The 20,545-nt window shown below is 41.0% G+C and overlaps 1 long non-coding RNA gene across 1 annotated transcript; it reads right to left on the bottom strand.

Annotated features, from left to right (window-relative positions):
* Positions 1-2,384: 2,384 nt before the first annotated feature.
* LOC144290554 (uncharacterized) lies at positions 2,385-7,345 on the bottom strand. Its single transcript, XR_013358149.1, has 4 exons — positions 7,060-7,345; positions 6,589-6,734; positions 4,331-4,394; positions 2,385-3,038 (listed from the first exon to the last, which is right to left on the bottom strand). It is a non-coding gene; the product is annotated as an uncharacterized LOC144290554 (long non-coding RNA).
* Positions 7,346-20,545: the final 13,200 nt, after the last annotated feature.

Here is a 20,545-nt window from a genome sequence, read left to right as displayed (position 1 = left end):
TTTTCTGGCCATATGTGTCTTTTATCTTAAGTGTATCTACCCATGCCTGCCAACAGCCACCCACATACAGCCACAGCTCCCCTCCACACACACTCTCCACCACATACTCTCTTATATAGCTCCCTTGCACACAAACCCCCCAAAATGCCCACACACAACCCCATATATGTATACACAACCCCTACACACACACATAGCTGTCTCACATCCCCCACAATACTACACCCACACAACCCACCGTACATATATTGATTCTCCCCCAACACCCATAATCCCCCATATGAACCACAATCCCTATATACATACACACAACCCCTTAGCACACATATAACCTCCTGACAAATCATGAAAATATACAACAATATACACACACAAAACCTTCCCACACTCACACAACACTCCCCACAACACACAGACACATACACATAATCCTATGCATGCACACACAAAAACCCTGCCTTCCACAACACTTACACACAAACTCCTTCTCTGCCCGAAGAACTCCTTCTCATTCAGGGTCCCACAAATGTTCTCCAGTTCCCAGGGCAGAGTGTGTCACTGCCTCCTTTTAGCTATTTCACCTAAGATCAGAGTACATGTCACCCCAAGAGAGTAGTACATACATGTCTCATTAATCATCTATGCCTAGTACCTAGCAGAGTGCACTGCATTGCAATGAACCAAGGGTGAAAGTGGGGCAACATGGTTCTGCCCAAGAGTCTTTGCCTCTTTAAGATGAACATGTGTGCATGTGTACGCACTTGAAGCAACTTCAAAACAACAACTAGAAAACATCTTAAAGAAAATTATATAAGAGATGGAAAGAGAGGAATCCCAAGAGTTACCAAAACACAATTTTTCTACTTCAGCATTATGTGTGGTGATGGCCCAGAGCAGAGAAATGGCCCAAGAAACAAGCTGGCCAGAAGAGCACCTGAGTGGTGTTCTGGGGATATAACAATACCACTAGCTCACGTAGGGTCTACTTTGTGGATGACAAGCCAGGAGGTTATAGGGTGAGCAAGCACCCACAGGTGATAAAAAGACTCCAGAGTTCCCAGCGTGCTCTGAACTCATGCCCACCATGGTTAGTGCCATGCACTCATACCCATGCTCCGTGTTGAGTACCCATAGGCACATCCAGTGTAAGTGTAAGTCACCAAGAAAACAGGGGCCTGCAAAGATATTTAAGAACAGCATTCCAGAATAGTATCAGAGTAGTCATCACAAGAAAAGTCAGAATGTGTTAGCCTTCCTTATATATTTTACAGTTTAGTATTGATTTCATTCAGAATTCCTGTGAGAAGGGAAAGTGAAGGTGAAATCACAATCTTTCAGAGCTTAAGGACATGAAGATCTTAATGTTGCTCTGATTAAAGTATGTATTATACAACATCAAGTTTATTTATTACTATTTTTTCTCCCTAGTCTGATTTTGTAAATACTCGAATGATAAGAACATTGCCACATTTTCCCCCATGTCCCTATATCTAGCCCAGGGCTAGCATAAATGAATAAATTAGTCATTTATTAGTCATAAATAAATTACTCATAAAATGAATAAATAAATAAGCAACTAATTGGTATTCATTATTAGTCATTCCATTCTCGATTTCTTCCACTGGACTTCAGCAGAATCCCAGTTAAACTGAGTCAAATTTTTGGATTCATCATGTTATATTATAATCATCAATTTATGTGTCTCTCCTCTATAGGATTGTGTATTCCACCAGGAAAATAAATTGTATAAAAATAGGAATCTAAAAATTGTGGAGGTTTACCTATATACCAGGCACTACACTAAGTATATATGTTTTCTCATTATTTCTTATACAAACCCTATGAAATAGATACTATTATCAGTCCTGCTTTACAGAGGAGGAAACTGAGCCATAAAAGATTTCAGTGACTTCCAAGAATACACAATAAGTAACTGGTTGAGCCTGGATTTGAATCAAGTAACTGGGTTCCAGAGCTTCACTTTTAATGAATGGCTACCTGGTTAGACTACACTCAAATAAAAAGGATTTCAACATTAATTCATTCTAGAACTATATGTTGCATATCTTCCCCATGTCAGGAACTGGGTTAGGTACTTAGTATAAGACGGTGAGCACTATGGGTATGCTCCTTGCCCTTGGAGAGCTTGCAGCCCAGAGTCAGCTCCATGCTGAAGCAAAGGATCACACAAGTTGATAATCATAAGCTGTGCTAACTGTGGTAAAGGCAGGGTACAGGTGTGACAAGGGTGACAACAAGGGTGGTTGATGTGACAATGAGCAAGTGACAGTTGACCTCCAGGATGCAAAATTTGTAGATGTTAATAACACATTTTGGGCACAGAATCCGAAAAGATTGGGAGAGGGGGGTGCCTGGGTGTCACAGTCAGTTAAGCGTCCAACTCCTGGTTTGGGCTCAGGTCATAATCTCAGGGTGGTGAGATCAAAGCTCCACATGGGGCCTGTGCTCAGTGCAGAGTCTATTTGAGATTCTTTCCCCCTGTGTCTCCTACTCATGCTTCCCCCCTCTTAAATAAATAAATAAATAAATAAATAAATAAATAAATAAATAAATATTTTTTAAAAAAATATTTAGTTTTATGTGTTGACTGGCTCATTTCCTAACCCACCTTACTCAAAAAAAGAGAGTTCAGGTGGTTTTCAGAATTGTGTCAAATGCCCGGTTACATGCCTCAGAAGTAGAGGAAAAAAAATGAATGATGGGAACATAAAATGTGGTTAATCCAAAATGTATGCCTTAGTGTTCCATACCCTTGCCCTAAGTACACCAGTAGTTTGAGAGCCAGCCACCATGGCAAAAGAAAATTTACCAGTGACTCAGTTCCCAGGGCTCACAAATTAAAGCAGACGAATTACTCTGGGTGTGCTCCATATCCAGACAAAGCAGATTTGGAAGTGTCAGTTAGCAGGATCTTTGGGAAGCAACTGGTCCAGAAGTTTCCTAGGCTTATCCCAAGATAGCTGGTAGAGTCTCAAGGGCTCTGGGCCCCAGGATGGGGAGGTCCAAGAAGTTCCAACCTAGAATAGGGAAGGAGTAGTGCTCACTTCAATCAGAGATGTTTCACTTTCATCTGTTTACAAAGATTTCTGCATACTATTTCTTTGTAAAAAAGGCTTGTAATGCCAAAATCTAAATACATTTGAAAGTCTAGGGAAGCCTGGGTGGTTCAGTCGGTTAAGCATTTGCCTTCAACTCAGTTCATGATCCTGAGTCCAGGGATCAAGCCCCACACTAGGGGGGGGGTCCCTGCTCAGTGGGGAGTGTGCTTTTCCCTCTGCCCCTCCCCTTCTGCTTGTGCTCTCTCTCACTGTCTCTTGTACACACTCTCTCTCCCTCAAATAAATAAATAAAATCTTTAAAAAGTTAATTAATTAATTAATTAATTAATTAATTTGAAAGTCTTGAATTCAACCCAATCTCTTCATTTTTCAGATGAAAGAAGTCACAATGCATCCCCAAGGCCATTGGCTGGGTAGGGTCAGAGCTGGGATGGGACAGCTGAGTCAGCATGAACAGCATGAGGATTCTGAACCATACAGAGCTTTTAGCCTCAGCCATAACAACCACATGCTCTAACCCTGGGATGAACTAGCCACTATTTTATGTCTGCTCAAGCTGCTTCCATGTAAACAAATGCAGTAGTACAATTTGGTGTACTGGTTATTCACTTCATGTTATCACTGTGTTTCTAGTTATCAGAATATCTATTCCCCCAAAACGTAAGCTCCCAACCATCCCTGAGAGTAAGGGGTGGGGGGGGAGAAAAACTATATCTTAATCATAGAGATAGTTTTCAAGTTATCGTAGTTATGTATAGCTATTTATGACCAAAAAAAAAAAAAAAACCACAGGAATTTCTTACGGGTCCAGGAATCTCATGGTTTGCTCCATCTACTTACAGGGGTTCTATTCCACAAACCATCTGGTATGGTGGCTAACAGCACAGACTTTGAGGCCTGAAGCGAGGTAGATATGAATTCAATCTCCACTCTGCCCCTTTCTAGCTGTATGATCTCACAGAAAGTCCTTATCTTCTCCTGCCCACTTGACTAAAATACAAATGTTAATCAGACCTACAGAATAGTTGTGGGGTTCCAATGAGATAAGGAATGTAAAGCATTTACCTTTGCAGGCTGTCTAGCACATAGTGAGCACTCAATAAATTTTTGCTATCATTGTTACTCTACCAGTCGCTCCCCTAATGAGCTCCCCCTCAGCCATTAATAATGACACTAACAGAGATGATTCAAATGATTTTAAAAGATATTTTCCAAATGAGCAATTAAAAAAAATCAATGGTACCACATACCCCAGTCCGTGTCTTACTTTGCTCACAAATCACCATTTGTTCAGCAGAGGAAATTATGAACTGTCTGGAAATAATACAGTAAAGACAGTCAATGACAATTAGAGCATAAAAAGTCTAATATAGACTCAGCAAAGAATCTGGGATTCTACTAAAATCCATTTATTACAAAAAATTCTGGAACCACTTTACCATAAGTGGACATCATTTAGTGCTCAATTATAATGAAATTCCAATGGAAGTATATATTAAATGCAGAGCATCTACATTAATATCAAGAGAATTTGGTAAGATTGATGTTATTGCAATGAATGCCAGATGAATAGTAAGTACCTCACTTAAACCTTCCAGGTTCTTGGGCTCAGGCACTGCTCCTTGCTCCCATTATCTGCATTTCACTGGATTTTTATAGAGGTGGGAATTAGGCACAAAGTCTATTTTTATTTACTTGTAGTCTAGCTTTGAGCTAGAAAGTTCTAATCCTGATGAATCAAGATCCATTGCATAATGATATTAAAAGCACAGACATTCTTCCACCACCACGAAAAGCAATTCATTTTTCAAAGGGCTATAGATCTACGTAACGGGAAAATTTGTAAAAGGAGGTAATTTCAAGCTAAGCACTAGGAAGACATTTTAATAGCTCCAACATGGATTGAACTTAGTGGAGCAAAGAAATCTCTGTTGAAGAATTAAGACCTGCCCTGTTGAAACTCGAGGCTGTTAATGACTGAGGAGCGGGCAATGCAGGGTAAAGGTTTCTGTTAACATCCTATTTCAACACAGATTACTTGGGCTGGGAATGAACTTCTCCTGGGGTCCTTTTTTATGCCAATCAAGAGAATAAAGCTCTTCGTATGTGGGTATAGATGCAAATATGAGGTCAAATTCCCATTATAAAATTTGGGGTCCTAAAAATTAGGTGAAAGCCATAGATTTCATGCCATTTGTCATGCTTTATTCCTGGGCAAAGAGGCAAGGGGGCCTCACCCTGAGTTCTGGGGGGGGGAAGGGCATGGACCACTTGCCTTACTATCAAATGATCCTGATTCAGGCCCCAGCTCAACCACTTACTGACTGCAAAAATTCTCAGACCTTCAACTTCATCTTTGGCAAAATAGCAATAACCACCTTATCAGGTTGCTGTGTGGCTCAATGAGATGCAGCATGGGAAAAGTTCCTAGGACAAGAATCGGACAAGAATCCTCCAGCCCAGCTGCCTGAGCCTTGCTACTCTTCTGAGGTGGGCTACAGGTCCCTGCTCTATCATGGCCCCAACAGAGACACAGAAATTGTTCCAGACCCAACCACCACCAGGAGCCAGAATTCTTCCCTCTAATCAAATAGAGTCAGATTCATCCCATGTCACTGGTATGTGGACACTTCTAGTTCCCACCAGGGTTCTGACCCAGCCTGTTCCTAGCTGGCCAGCCCTCCACCTTGGGCTTTTACCACACGGACAGGGAGTCCGGAACCAAGTCCTTCACTGGACTAGGATGGGCAAGTGGCAAAATCTTAGGAAACCCTAAAGAAAGTCTATGCATGCTGTAATGCACCTATCTACCCTCTAGGAGAAAAAAAAAAAAAAAAAGTGGGTAGATTTATTTAGTCCGTTGCAAACTGACAGGTGAAAGCCAGCTGTAGTTGTCATCCAGAAGGTGGTAGTTTCATTTGTATAGTGCCTCCATTTTTAAATAGGGGAAGTTCACATCTAAAGGGGTGCCTGGCAGGAGTGGGGGGCTATCAGTCATCTGCCTTCAGCTCAGGTAATGATCCCAGGGTCCTAGAATCAAGCCCCAAATCAGGCTTCCTGCTCAGCAAGGGGTCTGCTTCTCTCTCTCTCTGTCCCTCCCCTCTGCTCATGCATTCTCTCTCTCTCTCTCTCTCTCTCTCTCTCTCTCCCTCTCTCTCTCATATAAATAAATAAAGTCCTACAAAAAAAGTTCTGGTTTCTACATATCACAGTCGGCTGGAGCTCAGTTGAGGCTGCTGCCTTTAAATGGGTCCCACCAGCCATGACTTCCTCTGCCACCTCCAGAATATCCATGAGGCCTCAGAGGTTGGCCCAATAATCCCACTGTGCATCAGTTTAGTTCATGCCATTATTAATATAAGCTTGGTTACTTGGCAAATATTAATCCCTACATAATCCCCCTGGCACGATGAAGCAAAATGAAGCCACATGCACAGAAATGTGACAAGGGAAAACCAACAGTGCTAAAAAATGAAATATGTGTTAAGTCCCCAAAGAAGTTCATTACCTGAAGGACACATTATCCCCTTCTCTTCCCATGAGTCAGCACAGTCAGTAGTCATTCCTAATTGGTTTAAAGCTTAGTATGAAATATTAGGATGCCACGGTATGCGATGACACAGCTGTATTCCTGAGGGGACAGCTGAGACGAATCTGTGCGCAGCAGAGACAGGTGGAGACAAAGGGAGCAGGTGGAAATGGGTTGTAAATATACTATAACTTAAAAAATAATGGGGTGTGTTTTCCCTACAGGTTTCTGGTGCTTCATCACTAATTAAATATTGAAACTACAAAAGGAGAAATAAAGTTTTGTGGCTTTTTGGATTTGGGGCATAAATGTAAATATTTTCCACCATTACATTAACTGCAATTTCATTTGAAAAACACACGTCTGATCTGGGAGCATTGAGTTGTAGGCATGAGAGCTGAGAAGAGGGTAGATTTAAGGAAAATGTTAACAGCTAATGGTGTTACCCACTTTTTTTCCTTTGGCCAGAAAGGGGTCTGGGATTGTGTGTTCCAGGGCAGTATTATCCAATTTTATGAATTCATGGGTCTTTTAAACAAAATAGTAGATTCCCTGTGATAAGGTTTGAAGTTAAAATCACATCCCACAGAGCAGAGAGGTTGTTGCCAAATGCAGAGAATCAATAGGCAAATCACTTGGAATCCTTGGGTGATTCACACCAGAGAGCAGTAATTGAATTCTTTATGGTATCCCTTGCAATGGTGAGGCACTTGGAACTCGGAGGCATGATTCTAGATCTTGGCTTTAGTGTAGGATAAGCCACGATTCCATGAAGAGAAGCAAGATGCTCTGGAACTTCAAGAGTCACAGTCACTTAGAGCTGGTTGGCCAACTTTCCATCATGAGTGGCCAGGCCCAGTCTCTCCACTTACCTCCTCAATGTAGCTCACCAGGTGGTGGCAGACCCCATGGATAACTATTAGGAATTCATTCTTCCTGTTTGTTCACCCAGAAATCTGGCCCTCTACAACTCCCCTCACAGTTCTATGACGTTTCTAGAGTAACACAGGCAAGTGTCTTCCTCCTTTCCCTCCATGTGACACTCAGTGGCTGGACTTGTAATCAAAAGACTCAGTGTCCTGGCCCTGTTCTCCCACTCACAGCCAAAGAGCACCCACTTCCTCATCTGTAAATGCTTTCCATGACTCTCTCCTGATGACACCCAAGTAGGGTAATCTGTGTTTTCCATCAAACAGGAGACAATGCAAGTCATCGGGCTGACCCTGTGTCTTATAGTCAGGTGTCCTTGAAGGGGAATGCAGAACTTCCATGTATGATCTGGTGGAAACCACTTGGGAACTTAAAATAAGCCAACTGCTATAAGCAGAGTGGAATGGTGATTGCCAGGGGTTATTAAGGGAGGTATGAATTAAAAGGTACAAAGTTTGAGTATGTCCTAGAGATCTGTACCATGTAGAGCCTATAGTTAGCAATACCATATTTTGTACTTAAAAATGTGCTAGAGTAGATCTTACATTGAGTGTTCTCATCACAGAATATAATAGCAATAATAATAGTTAATAAAGAGGGCAGGATACCTGTAGATGTGATGGATATGTCCACAGCACAGATTGTAGCAATAGTTCCACGGATGCCTATTTACCTCCAAAGTCATCAAATTGTATACATTAAATATGCAGTCTTTTGTATGTCAATTGTGCCTCATAAAGTGGGTTTTTAAAAATTAAGGATGTAATAATTTGCATGAAGAGTTTCTGTTATAAATAAAGGAGGTAACACATAAAACCCCCGGCATGCATTAGTGCTCGACAAAGTTGCATATTTTCCCTTTGTCGCTTGGTATTATTAGAGATGTGAACTGAGTCCAGCTGTGTGAGTGGTCTGCAAATGAGACCATGAGAGTCATAACAGCCTCTAACACCTGTGGCTGTCACTCATACTCTGTGACCTGCATACCCCCCTCCCAGCCCCACTCCAACCACTGTCTCCCCTCTCCAGACTCAACTCACAAGGAGGGGCCAATAGCAAAGGACAGCATAGGGCAGAGGCATCCAGGATGGATCTAATCCCACCTTCCATCTCTTCGGGGAAGACAGCACAGATCTGATGGTGGAAGATCCTTGTAGGAATAGTGAAGGGGTTGCAAAGGCAGCCATTTGGAGTCTTCAGAGGGAAGTAGCATTTGTGCTACCAAGACTCTCAGACTATTTTCTACATAGAAAGACCCTTGTCCTTGGAAGCAAAAGATACCAGGGCAGAGCCTCAAGAGAAAAGAATTTGTGTGGTTGGGACTTATGTCCCATTGATGTCCCTTAAAGAAGAAACTAAAAGAGAACCTTAGGATTTCTTTTTGTGCTTTCTAGTCTGGGGCTGGAGAAAAGGCAGGGAGTATGGGCAGCAGCCCCATTCAGGATAAACATGAATACACGAATGAGTGGTGGCCCTTCATGGAACAGAATAAACAGCCTACTCAAGAGGACATCCCTAGAGTGGAGAGGATCGAGGATCTCTGTCATTGCACAGAATTACTGATTAATTGTGCTGATACTAGTCCCACTCAGGACAAGCTATCATCATGACATGCCCAGGTGACAAAAGCTTATTAATAGTGATGACTGTAATTGCCAAGAAGAAAGCTCAGGCCCTTCCATTTGAGTCCCATTGGGCTGGGAAGTAATAGCGAGTGGGCAACATTACAGGAGTTTATCATAATGGGCGTGCAGTCTATCAGATTTGGATCCCATTTCAAGCGAAGAAAGCCAAATGCAATGATCAAGTGTATAGAAGGACATTAAAAGTCAGGGCACCTGGGTGGCTCAGTGGGTTGGCTCAGGTCATGATCCCGGGGTCCTGGGATCAAGTCCTGCATGGGGCTCCCTGAGAGGAGCCTGCTTCTCCCTCTGCTTATGTTTCTGTCTTTCTCTCTGTATCTCTCATGAATAAATAAAATATTTTTTAAAATAATAACATCAAAAGTCAAGATTAAAAAGCAAAGATCAGGGGTACCTGGGTGTTTCAGTTGGTTAAGCATCTGACTTCAGCCCAGGTCATGATCTTGGGGTTCTGAGATCAAGCCCTGAGTCAGGCCCTCACTCAGCAGGGAGTCTGCTTGTCCTCTCCTTCCCCTTCTGCCCCTCTCCCTGCATCTGCTCTGTCTCTCTCTCAAATAAATAAATAAAATCTTTAACTTAAAAAAAAAAGAAAAAAAAAAAGAAAAGATCAGGAGGCAGCCAACAGAAAGTGTGGTGTTATTCCACTTTTCAGAGAGGTAAAGTAATATGTCTAAGGTTACACAGCTATAAATGAAGGAACCAGGACTTAACTTGACACGTGCCTGGTTCCGGAGCTGATGTTCCTTCTTCCATCACCACAGCTTCCCAAAACAGACATGAGTACCAGGAGATGGTGCCCAACTCCAATCATCCACTGTCTGAGACCAATCCCTTATATACTTAACCCACCCCTAACAATGGGATCTCACCTTCCTTTTAAGTCACCAGCTAGGCACTGTTTAATGTTGGGAAAGAACAACCAAACATGGTAGACAGCACAGTACAGATACATTGATTAAAACATTCCATCTGCATGCCAGACACACCACCTGCATTAAACAGACAGGGATGGTCCATAGCTCAATGACAGGGCTGGCACCAGGCAAAAAATAATAATAATAAAGTCCCATCCCTTCCAAAACCATCTTTTAAGTTGTTCATTCATGCTAGTCATTCACCTCATAGTAAGCACATTCTCCCATAATATTTATTATGAACATACAAATTATTAAGAACAGAGCTCATCCTCCCCACATCTCTCCGTTGATCCTTCCTGGGTCAGATGGCATGTGCCTGCAGAGTACATGATCCCAACAACAACACAGGGATGTGGGCACTGGTGTCCCTCTTTGTAGAACATGCCCACTGAACATCAGAGAGGGTGATCCACTTGTCCACGACCCTTAGCACTGTGTGGCAAAGGCAGATTTCAGCTTCAGTAGGAACCTCACCCAGATCCTCCTCACTCCACCACACCATCCTCCCACTCTTTCCCTCCCTCCACCACATTCTTTCCCCATGCTTTTCTATTCTTCTATCATCTTTGTTCATTATAAATACTTCATAATCCATAACTCCTCCAGGAAAATGCCAGGTTGTATAAAAATACAGTTCTAGGGCACCTGGGTGGCTCAGAGGTTGAGTGTCTGCCTTTGGCTCAGGTCATGATCCTGGGGTCCTGGGATCCAGTCCCATACCAGGCTCCCCTCAGGGAGCCTGCTTCTCCCTCTACCTATGTCTCTGCCTCTCTCTGTGTGTGTCTTTCATGAATAAATAAATAAAATCTTTTTTTAAAAATCTATTTCTAAAATCCTAACAGGAATACAAATTCAAACTATTCCCATATGAGTCAAAATTTTCCATATGAGTTAAAAATCATGTCATTACCTAATGCTGATTTTAAGTCTCCAGGAACTGGTGCAACCAAACAGCCATTGAGGCGATAAGTAAATCTTTTCAAACCCTCCTCAGTCCCTGGCCCAGGGTAACTATTCCATTCCATGGTCTGATGGCTCTGAAGTGGGAATGTTGCTCTAAATATTCAAAATGAATTCAGTAAATGAGTACCCCATTATTTCTACTTAATCCAATGTTCCATGTGGTCAGGCTAGAAAAGGCAGATCCCTCTTTGTGGGTCTCCTTGTATCTTTCAAAGTTTGCTAACTTATCAAATGTTCCATTAGTTACTTCACCAAGTTAAACTTTTAGTATGTCCTAAGACTTAACAAGTCCCTACAAATGATACTTTGACTCCTAACATTCTTTAGTTACCTGCAGATTAATGTCTACTGAAATGAACATTTCTTATCTAGTTTGTAGGTAATACATATTTTTTCCATGCTTCTATTACTTAATATTTTGGAATATAAAAGCATATGTATAACATACAAACACACACATATATACATGTCTGTGTTTTATAAAGTATAATAAACAAATACCTGCAAACCTATCTTCATGTTAAAGGGGAAAAAAAAAACCCTCACCAAAAACACCATTACTATACAAAGCAGGAAAGACTATCCACTGGAAAAAGGGCAGTCTCTTCAATAAATGGTGCTGGGAAAATTGGACAGCCACGTGCAGAAGAATGAAACGAGACCATTCTCTTACACCATACACAAAGATAAACTCAAAATGGATGACAGATCTAAATGTGAGACAAGAATCTATCAAAATCCTAGAGGAGAACACAGGCAATACCCTTTTTGAACTTGGCCACAGCAACTTCTTACAAGATACATCTATGAAGGCAAGGGAAACAAAAGCAAAAATGAACTATTGGGATTTCATCAAGATAAAAAGCTGCACAGCAAATGAAATAGTCAACAAAACTAAAAGACAACCTACAGAATGGGAGAAGATATTTGCAAATGACATATCAGATAAAGGGCTAGTATCCAAGATCTATAAAGAACTGAGCACTGGGTATTATTCTGTATGTTGGCAAATTGAACACCAATAAAAAATAAATTTATTATAAAAAAGAAAAAAGAACTGATCAAACTCAACAGCAAAGAAACAAACAACCCAATCATGAAATGGGCAAAAGACATGAACAGAAATCTCACAGAGGAAGACATAGACATGGTCAACAAGCACATGAGAAAATGCTCCGCATCACTTGCCATCAGGGAAATACATATCAAAACCACAATGAGATACCACCTTGCACCAGTGAGAATGAGGAAAATTAACAAGACAAGAAACAACAAATGTTGGAGAGGATGTGGAGAAAGGGGAACCCTCTTGCACTGTTGGTGGGAATGTGAACTGGTACAGCCACTCTGGAAAACTGTGTGGAGGTTCCTCAAAGATTTAAAAATAGAGCTACCCTACGACCCAGCAATCACACTGCTGGGGATTTACCCCAAAGATACAGATGCAGTGAAAGACGGAGACATCTGCACCCCAATGTTTATAGCAGCAATGTCCACAATAGCCAAACTGTGAAAGGAGCCTCGGTGTCCATCGACAGATGAATGGATAAAGAAGCTGTGGTCTATGTATACAATTGAATATTACTCAGCCATTAGAAACGATGAATACCCACCATTTGCTTCAACGTGGATAGAACTGGATGGTATTATGCTGAGTGAAGTAAGTCAATCAGAGAAGGACAAACATTATATGGTCTCATTCATTCATATTCAGGGAATATAAGAAATAGTGAAAGGGGAAAGAAGAGAAAATGAGTGGCAAATATCAGAGAGGGTGACAAAACATGAGAGACTCTTAACTCTGGAAAACAAACAAGGGGTAGTGTAAGGGGAGATAGGAGGTGGAACAGAGTGACTGGGTGATGGGCACTGAGGGGGGCATTTGATGGGATGAGCACTGGATGTTATACTATATGTTGGCAAATTGAACTCCAATAAAAAAATATACAAAAAAAATGCCATTACTATTCCTGCACTAGGAATAGTAACAACCCCAGAGGTAACCACCAGTGCTTTTAATTCTGTGTTTATGATTCTCTTGCTTTTGTTATTTAACAAAACATTATTGAGGTTTTCTTGCTTTTGAGCTTTATAGAAATATATATTTGTATATTTGTAACTTGCTTTCTTACTTAATACTATGTTTATAAGCTTCACTGATGTGGATTCATTAGCTGATGTTTCTTTTTTCCATTCATGACTACACTACAGTTCATTGATTCATTCTCCTGCCAATGGGTATATAAGTTGTTTACAACTTTTTGCTACTAAGAATAAGCAGGTTACAATCATTCTTGCACATGTCCTTATTTCTAGGTATAACTTAGGGGTGGAATTTCTAGGTCCTGGTATATATGAAGGTTCAGACTTCATAATAATAGCATTTTCTTTTATGATTCAATTATAACAGATTTTCCTGAAGCCAGTTTAGTAAAAAGATCATGGTTCTGCATGCTCTCCAAATTTATTTATATTTTAATTTTATTAATTTATATTATGTTTTTAATTTTTCCCATCTAGTTGGTATGAAATGGTGTCTCAAAGGGCTTTTTAATTTCCCTGGCTGGTAATGAAATTGCGTATGCTTTCAAGTGATGACACTCTTTGTGTTTCCTCTTCTGTGAAGTGCCTGATACCACCTCTTATAAAAGGCATGTGGAGTTCACTTCTGCTGAGCAAGACCTCTTTTGGAGAATCACCATCTCCCACTCCTGTGGTCTAACTAGCTAGTCAGCCACAGGAACCCGCTCTCTCATCTCTGCCACCCAGGTGCTCCCTCTTATTCAACTGTAACAGGGAAGAGGATTCTGACATCTGCTACAACATAGAAGAACCCTGAAGACATTAGTCTAAGTGAGGTAAGATAGTTACAAAAGGATAAATACCATATGATTCCACTTATAAGAGGTGGCTAGAGTAATCAAATTCATAGAGACAGAGAGTGGAATGGTGGCTGCCAGGCTCGGGGTGGCAGGGGATAGAGAGTTAGGAAGTTAGTGTTTAATGAGTACAGACCCTCCATTGGAGAAGATGAAAAATAATTCTGGAGATGAATGGTGATAATGGTTGCAATACAGTGTGAATATACTTAATGCCACAGAACTGTATAGTTAGAAATGGTGAAAATGGTAAATTTTATGTTGCACTTTACTACAATTTTAAGAAAGAACAAATTTGTAGTAAACTTCGTAATAACCCCTTCCCCAAAATGTCCATGTCCTAATTCCTGGAACTTGTGAACATGTTACTTTTGCCATGGTAAATGAGACTTTGCAGATGTGATCATGGTAAAATGTAGAGACTGTCCTAAGTTATGTTGGCAGACCTCATGTAACCATAAGGGTCCTTACTGAAAGGAGGCAGGAGAACCAAAGTCAGCAATAGGAGATACAACAAAGATACAAGGTTTTATCGATGCAAAGAAGGGCCCATGAGCCAAGGAATACAGGACTGGTGGCCTCTAGAAACTGAAAAAAGCAAGGAACAGATTCTACCTGAAGCTTTCAGAAGGAACACAGTTCCCCCACACACCTTGATTTTAGACTTATGGCTTCCAAAACTGTAAGAGAATAAATGTGTGTTTTAAGCCACTAGGTTCATGGTAATTTATTACAGCAAATTACTAATACAAAAATTAAATAGTCCCTGCCCTCAAACACTCATCACTTGGTTTTAGTTATCTCTCATTAACAGAAACTAAACTATCAAAGCTCTGATTTTATCAAGAGCCAAGCAGAACTTACAGAAAAAGCTATTGCTATTCAGTTCTGCCATCCCTCTCAATTTCCAAGACTATATCTTGATCAAAGAGATCTGCTTTCCTCCCCCTCTTAGATCTTCCCCATCCGTTGCTGACCTAAAACACACAATTATATGTTCAAAGACCACTACAGGATGTGCTGAAAGGACTGGCCTCTACCTCTGGGTGCCACATCCTGGCAAATGGTCTGCACCAGATCATCTAGCCAGCCAGACAACTGGGGTAGAATATGGCAATACTGACATGTAGTGACCATGGCACCACCTTGTGCAGATATTACCAGCAATCCTATTTTCCAGATGAGAGAAATTGAGGCCCAAGTGTACACAAACAGCAGTTGGCAGAGGTGGCTTTTGGATTTAATAAGTCAGACTCAAAGTCCACCTCCCCATACTCATATTTATCCACAGAGAGTGACTCCAAAGAAAGTACATCTGCCCTACCCAGCCCTTGGCCGTTTATTATGTCTATTTGTCTATAACTCTACATCCTGACCATCACATACTTGGATACACTAGGGGGTGAAGTCCCGTGCCAAAATCCTGTTATGGTACCACTTGGAATTCTCCACAGAGAGCCAGAGGTGTACTCAGTCACTGTCTGAGCATCACATGTGAAGATGAGAATGAGGGGGAATAGAGTTATTCAAGAGACTGTCTTGTGGGAAAGATGTGCTTTCATCTCAGCCAACCAGAAGGTCTATGAGGTACCTGAAGAAAGAAGAAAGCAACCATGGAGATGAGACAAAGTCTTTGGGAAGTTGGAGGTGGGTGAATTGGCAGCTTTGCATTACTTCTTTTGACTTAAGTATTTATTGACTCAGTTCACTCATCTCCATCTCTACCCTCATTATCCTAACCCAGATTACAGGCACCTCATACAAGACATTGTAAGACAGTAAAAGCCTGTGAATTGTTCTTCCCATATCCTCTCTAACCACCCCTGACCCTCAAAATCCATTCTCCTTACTGAAAACCATAGTAATCTTCTTAGTCCTTGGAAGATGTCATTCTATTGTCTTCTGCCTCCCATTGTTCCTGTTGACAAGTCAGGTATAACCTTATTGCATCTTTGAAGGTAATGTATATTATTTTTCTTTTAGTCTTTGGTTTTTAGCTGTCTAATTATTATATTTATTTATAATACAATACTATGACATTGTATTTTATACTTCTTGATATCACAGAGCTTCAGAAACCTGTAGATTAATACCATCCATCAGTTTTAGAAAATATTCAGCCATTATCTCTTTAAATATTGCTCCTACTCTACTCACTATCATTTCCTTCTAGAATGCCATTCATAGGTTAGATCCATTGACTAAATCCCATGTGTCCACATAATGCTCTTTTCTGTATTTTCTATTCTTTCCTCTCTGTGTGCTGTAGCATGGAGATTTTCCATTGACCTGCCCTCCAGTTCACTAATTCCACTTATTATCACATCCAGATTACTGTTACTGGTATCATTTATTCAGTTCTACAATTAACCCTTTGATTGGATTTTACAGATTCATACCTCTGATATACCCTCTCTATTTTTAGTTTCTCTGTGTTCCTCAACATACATACCCAGTTACTTAAAGGTCTTGTAAAATAACTACTACAGCTGGAGTATCTGTGGGCCTATTTCCTCGAGCTGTTTTTCTCTTGGTTTTCAGTCATGTGGTTCTGAGTTTTGGCATGTCTAGCAACTATTGATTTAATGGCTATTGTTTATAAAGCTTTTAGAGACTCCAGATGATATCATTTTCCTCCAGAGACCATTTGCCTCCTTTCCCTCCTTTAGGCAGACATAGCAACATCTGATCACCTTAGTCTAATGAGAGACTAGCATGTCTATCTAACCAGGACTATCCAACCAGCCTTTATCAAGGCTGGGTAACAGTCAAGACAAAGTTCAATCTACTTCTTGTTTACCCTCATGGAAGGCACAGCCCTCCAAGATTTCAACCTCAAAGTCTGTGTGCTCACTGGACTCTCTCTCCACAATGAGCTTGAACTTTCATCTCTGTCTCTTGAAACTATGAAGACTGCTGAAAATTAAAACTCTGCCATATTTTTCTCAGAGGACTTCTACCTAGGATTTTGGTCTCCCACTCCATGCAGCCTCAGAATTCAACTGAAGGAAGAACCAGCTGCATGCTTGAGGCTTCTCAAGGCTTCCCCAGAAGCTCTGCTAGTTTCTCTATTCCCCAGCAGCAGCCTTCTACTAGTGCAAATTCTGGATTTTTCAGCTTCTTGCCCATCCATACACCTGCAAATGAACCTAATCTAAAAGAGGCTAGAGAAGTTAGCTTACTTTTATGGAGTCCTAGCCATTCTCCTCTTTTCCTCAGCAGCTCTCTGCCTCCTTCAAGCCCAGGGTTGTGTATTTTGTCTCTATTTTTTACCTGTTCTCTAGGGAACACAATCTGCCACCAGCTATTCTAGCCCAACAAGAAGTGGTGGTCTCTCAGAGTAGCCTTTCAAACTCATAGATTTACAAATCCGAGTATTCCTCTGCTTCCAACTTGCAAATGTCTCCCACTGCTCCCAGAGTAAAATTCAAATTACTAGCCTACTTTACTCAGCACGGCTGCCTGGTACCTTCCCAGCCTAATCTTGCATCCTCTACACTCCCCATGCCCAATGCACTACAGCCAAGCTGGCTAGATTTCCATCCCTCACTCCAGGCCTTGGCGTACATGCTATTCTCTCCTTTGGATATATTGCTTAAAAAGTCTTCTTAAAAGAGTCTGGCTTGACAGTAATATTGCTCAACTACAATCCCTGATTTGAAGGGTGGGGGGTGGGGATAAGTAGCAGATCCTTTTATTTCCTACTACTCCTCAGGCAACCATTAGCCATACAACCTCTGAAAATGTATTACTCTCTCTCTGTGCCTCCATACCCACATCTGTAAAATGGGAAAAAACATTCAAAGATTTTTGTGAAGACTACTTAAAAATTGCATTTTTAAATACCCGTCTTTGCATGATTGTGGCCTTCCCTCTTTGTTCCAGTGCAAATCAACCAAGGAGGAATATTTCCATTGGTAAGATTGGGTTTAGTTTCTATGGCAATGTTCCACTTCTCTTTTCTCAGAAGTTTGGCCTCAGCCATCAGGTGTATTTTGAGACATTGTAATGACACATAAACATTCTCATCTTAACAAGAACCATGCCCCCACTTAAGGCCAAAAAGATGCTCCCTTTACAAGCTATTATTTCTTGGGGAGATGAGAAAAAAATCCTTAGAAGCAAGTATATCTCATATTTTTAAAATATCCTAATCCTTGACTAACTGCAATATGCCTCTAATTGCTTTTCTCATGTTTTATGTCCACCATGTGGTTCTATTGTTCGAACATCACTTCAAATGAAATTGTGCCAGCAAAAAGACATAGCGTCTTTGGATCCTTTTAGTCCAGCTGTGAACTTTAGATTTAATCCTTTAGGGCACTCTTGTCTGGTAAGGTTTAATTTATATTAAATTTTCTAAAAGGGAAGGCAGAATGGTCAAAGCGAGATAGCAAGACAGACAAGAGTCTGTCTTTCATAAATTAATAAGCATCACCAACCGTCTTTCTTGACCCTTTAAACTCTATGAAATTAATATAAGTAGACAACTAAGACTGGCTTGGCACCCCCCAGAGCCTCGCAAGTTCACTTAAGCAATCCAAGTTTCCTTAAAGTTTTATAAGCCAGCTTTTAGAGCAAGTCCTTTGTACTTATTACTGGTGACAGTGAGCATTACGGCAGCCAATGAACCTTACTGACTTACGACCCCAATATGGTCGAGCACTGTTATCAAGGGAAATATCAGAATCAATGCTTGTATATTACATTGAGGTCTTGACTTCTGAAAAAGCCCCCTATAGACCCTTCAGAATATGTCAGTGAAATAAACAGCTAATACTCCAAGACAATCTACTGACAATGGCTGGAAACGGCTATTTACGTAACTACTTTTAAACCATCTTAACCCTTCTAGAGCGTAGGTTTCCAAAAGAAAGGGGAAAAACTTCACTGCTCCCAATTCTTTCACAATGGAATTGCATTTATGTCCACTTTTTCAAGCAAGAACATGTGTGGTTTTGCTGTAGGGCGCAGGGTCATCTTCCTCCTCGATTAATGGGCTTGCATTATGAAACAGCTACTGGCAGAAGGTGCATGGTTACAACACCTTTTCTTCCATGGCACCCCCATGTGAGCTTTCTTTTACAGCCAACATTCGCTGGAGAAAGGCTGGGCTCACAATCACCTTTTACTGACTGAAATTAATCATGTCACTGCTTCAATATTAACCTCTCCTACATATATAATCACCAACTCTGTGCATGGAATTTTTATGTAACTTTTAAAAAATTCCATTTCAGCCCTGCTTAGGCTTTTTATGACTTAGATGCTCTACCAGGCATAGAAGAATAATCTATAATTATTGTGATTATCAGAGCATAAGTTTTTAGGGCTTTTTTTTTCTGCAATAGATGAATCTTACTGGAATACCAAAAAAAAGCACACCCTTTCCTTTCCAGGTGACAAGAGGGTGCCTTGAAGATTTCTGCGGGGATTCTCTCTTCTATTTTTGATCTTTTTTTGTTTTGTTTCTCCTCAATCACTGTGCACTGAGCAATCAAATGTTCCCATCTGGTAGAATGCCAGTTTCTGAGGTTTGGCACTCTGCAGGAACGCCACTTGTAACCTCAGCCCCTGGCATTGTATTCAATCTGAGCCAACCTGCCCAAAATTCAATCCAAAAGTCAAAACTGCCATGGGGTGCTTAGCAGGAGATCAAAAGGTCCTGCTTTCCCCGCCTCCTCCATAAGTCCAATCATCTTAATTTTGGCAAAAAGTGATTCATATCAGTTTAACATTTTATTGAGGAACAGGCAATTTAATGCTCCTCAAAGGAACCTGTTTGGACCAATTCAACAGCTGACTTGCCTTAGGCATCTTCTAAAGAGATTATGCTCTTTGGATGCCAATGATCACACCTGGGAGTGGGGTGTGGACTGACCCCAGGGGTAGGAGAGAAATCTGCCAACAGGATTGTGACAGAGGTTACAGCAGAAGCAGCTGATCCCTTCTAGGCAGATCCTAGGGTCAAAGCAGGAAGATTTCAATGGTCAAGCCACAAAAAGTCAGAACTGCAAGGCCCCTGGGTAAGAAATTAGGCAAAACTGGTAGAAATCAGAGAAAGACTAAGAGCAAAACAGAGGATCCTATGTAGTCACCAAAGGCAACAAGCACTCCAGAGCCCAGAAATTATTCTCTGCCACACCTGAGTTCAAGGCAGCAGATTAGATGAGAGTAGACAGTTGGCTCAGATGAGCCAGAAGTACCCTCACCATGTTACATATTTACTAAGAATATCCTTTTTGTTGTTAAAGGTATCTCCCAGGAAAGGAAGGCTTCTAGCACATTATCACCAAGGCAGCCCTACCTCTACAAAGAAGGCCCAATGTCACTAAGTAAGGTCGGGGTTATTCTAAACCACAACACCCATTAATGAGCCTTTGACTCCCCAAGACAGTGACTATAGATACTATGATTTAGGATGATATGGGAGCTTTTGTAAAATAGGATCTAGGGGGGTGGTGCAGGCATTGGTACCGTTTAAGTCTTCCAGGTGATTCTAATGTATACCCAAGGCTAAGAACCACTGGCCTAATAGAACCTTGATTTAAAGGAGATAAGGAGGTTTCAGGTCAAAGCCATTAGAATCCCATGAAGCATACCA

The sequence above is a fragment of the Canis aureus genome, chromosome 2 (genome assembly GCF_053574225.1).
Source record: "Canis aureus isolate CA01 chromosome 2, VMU_Caureus_v.1.0, whole genome shotgun sequence".
Taxonomy (NCBI): Eukaryota; Metazoa; Chordata; class Mammalia; order Carnivora; family Canidae; genus Canis; species Canis aureus.
This window is presented reverse-complemented; position numbering and strand designations above follow the sequence as displayed.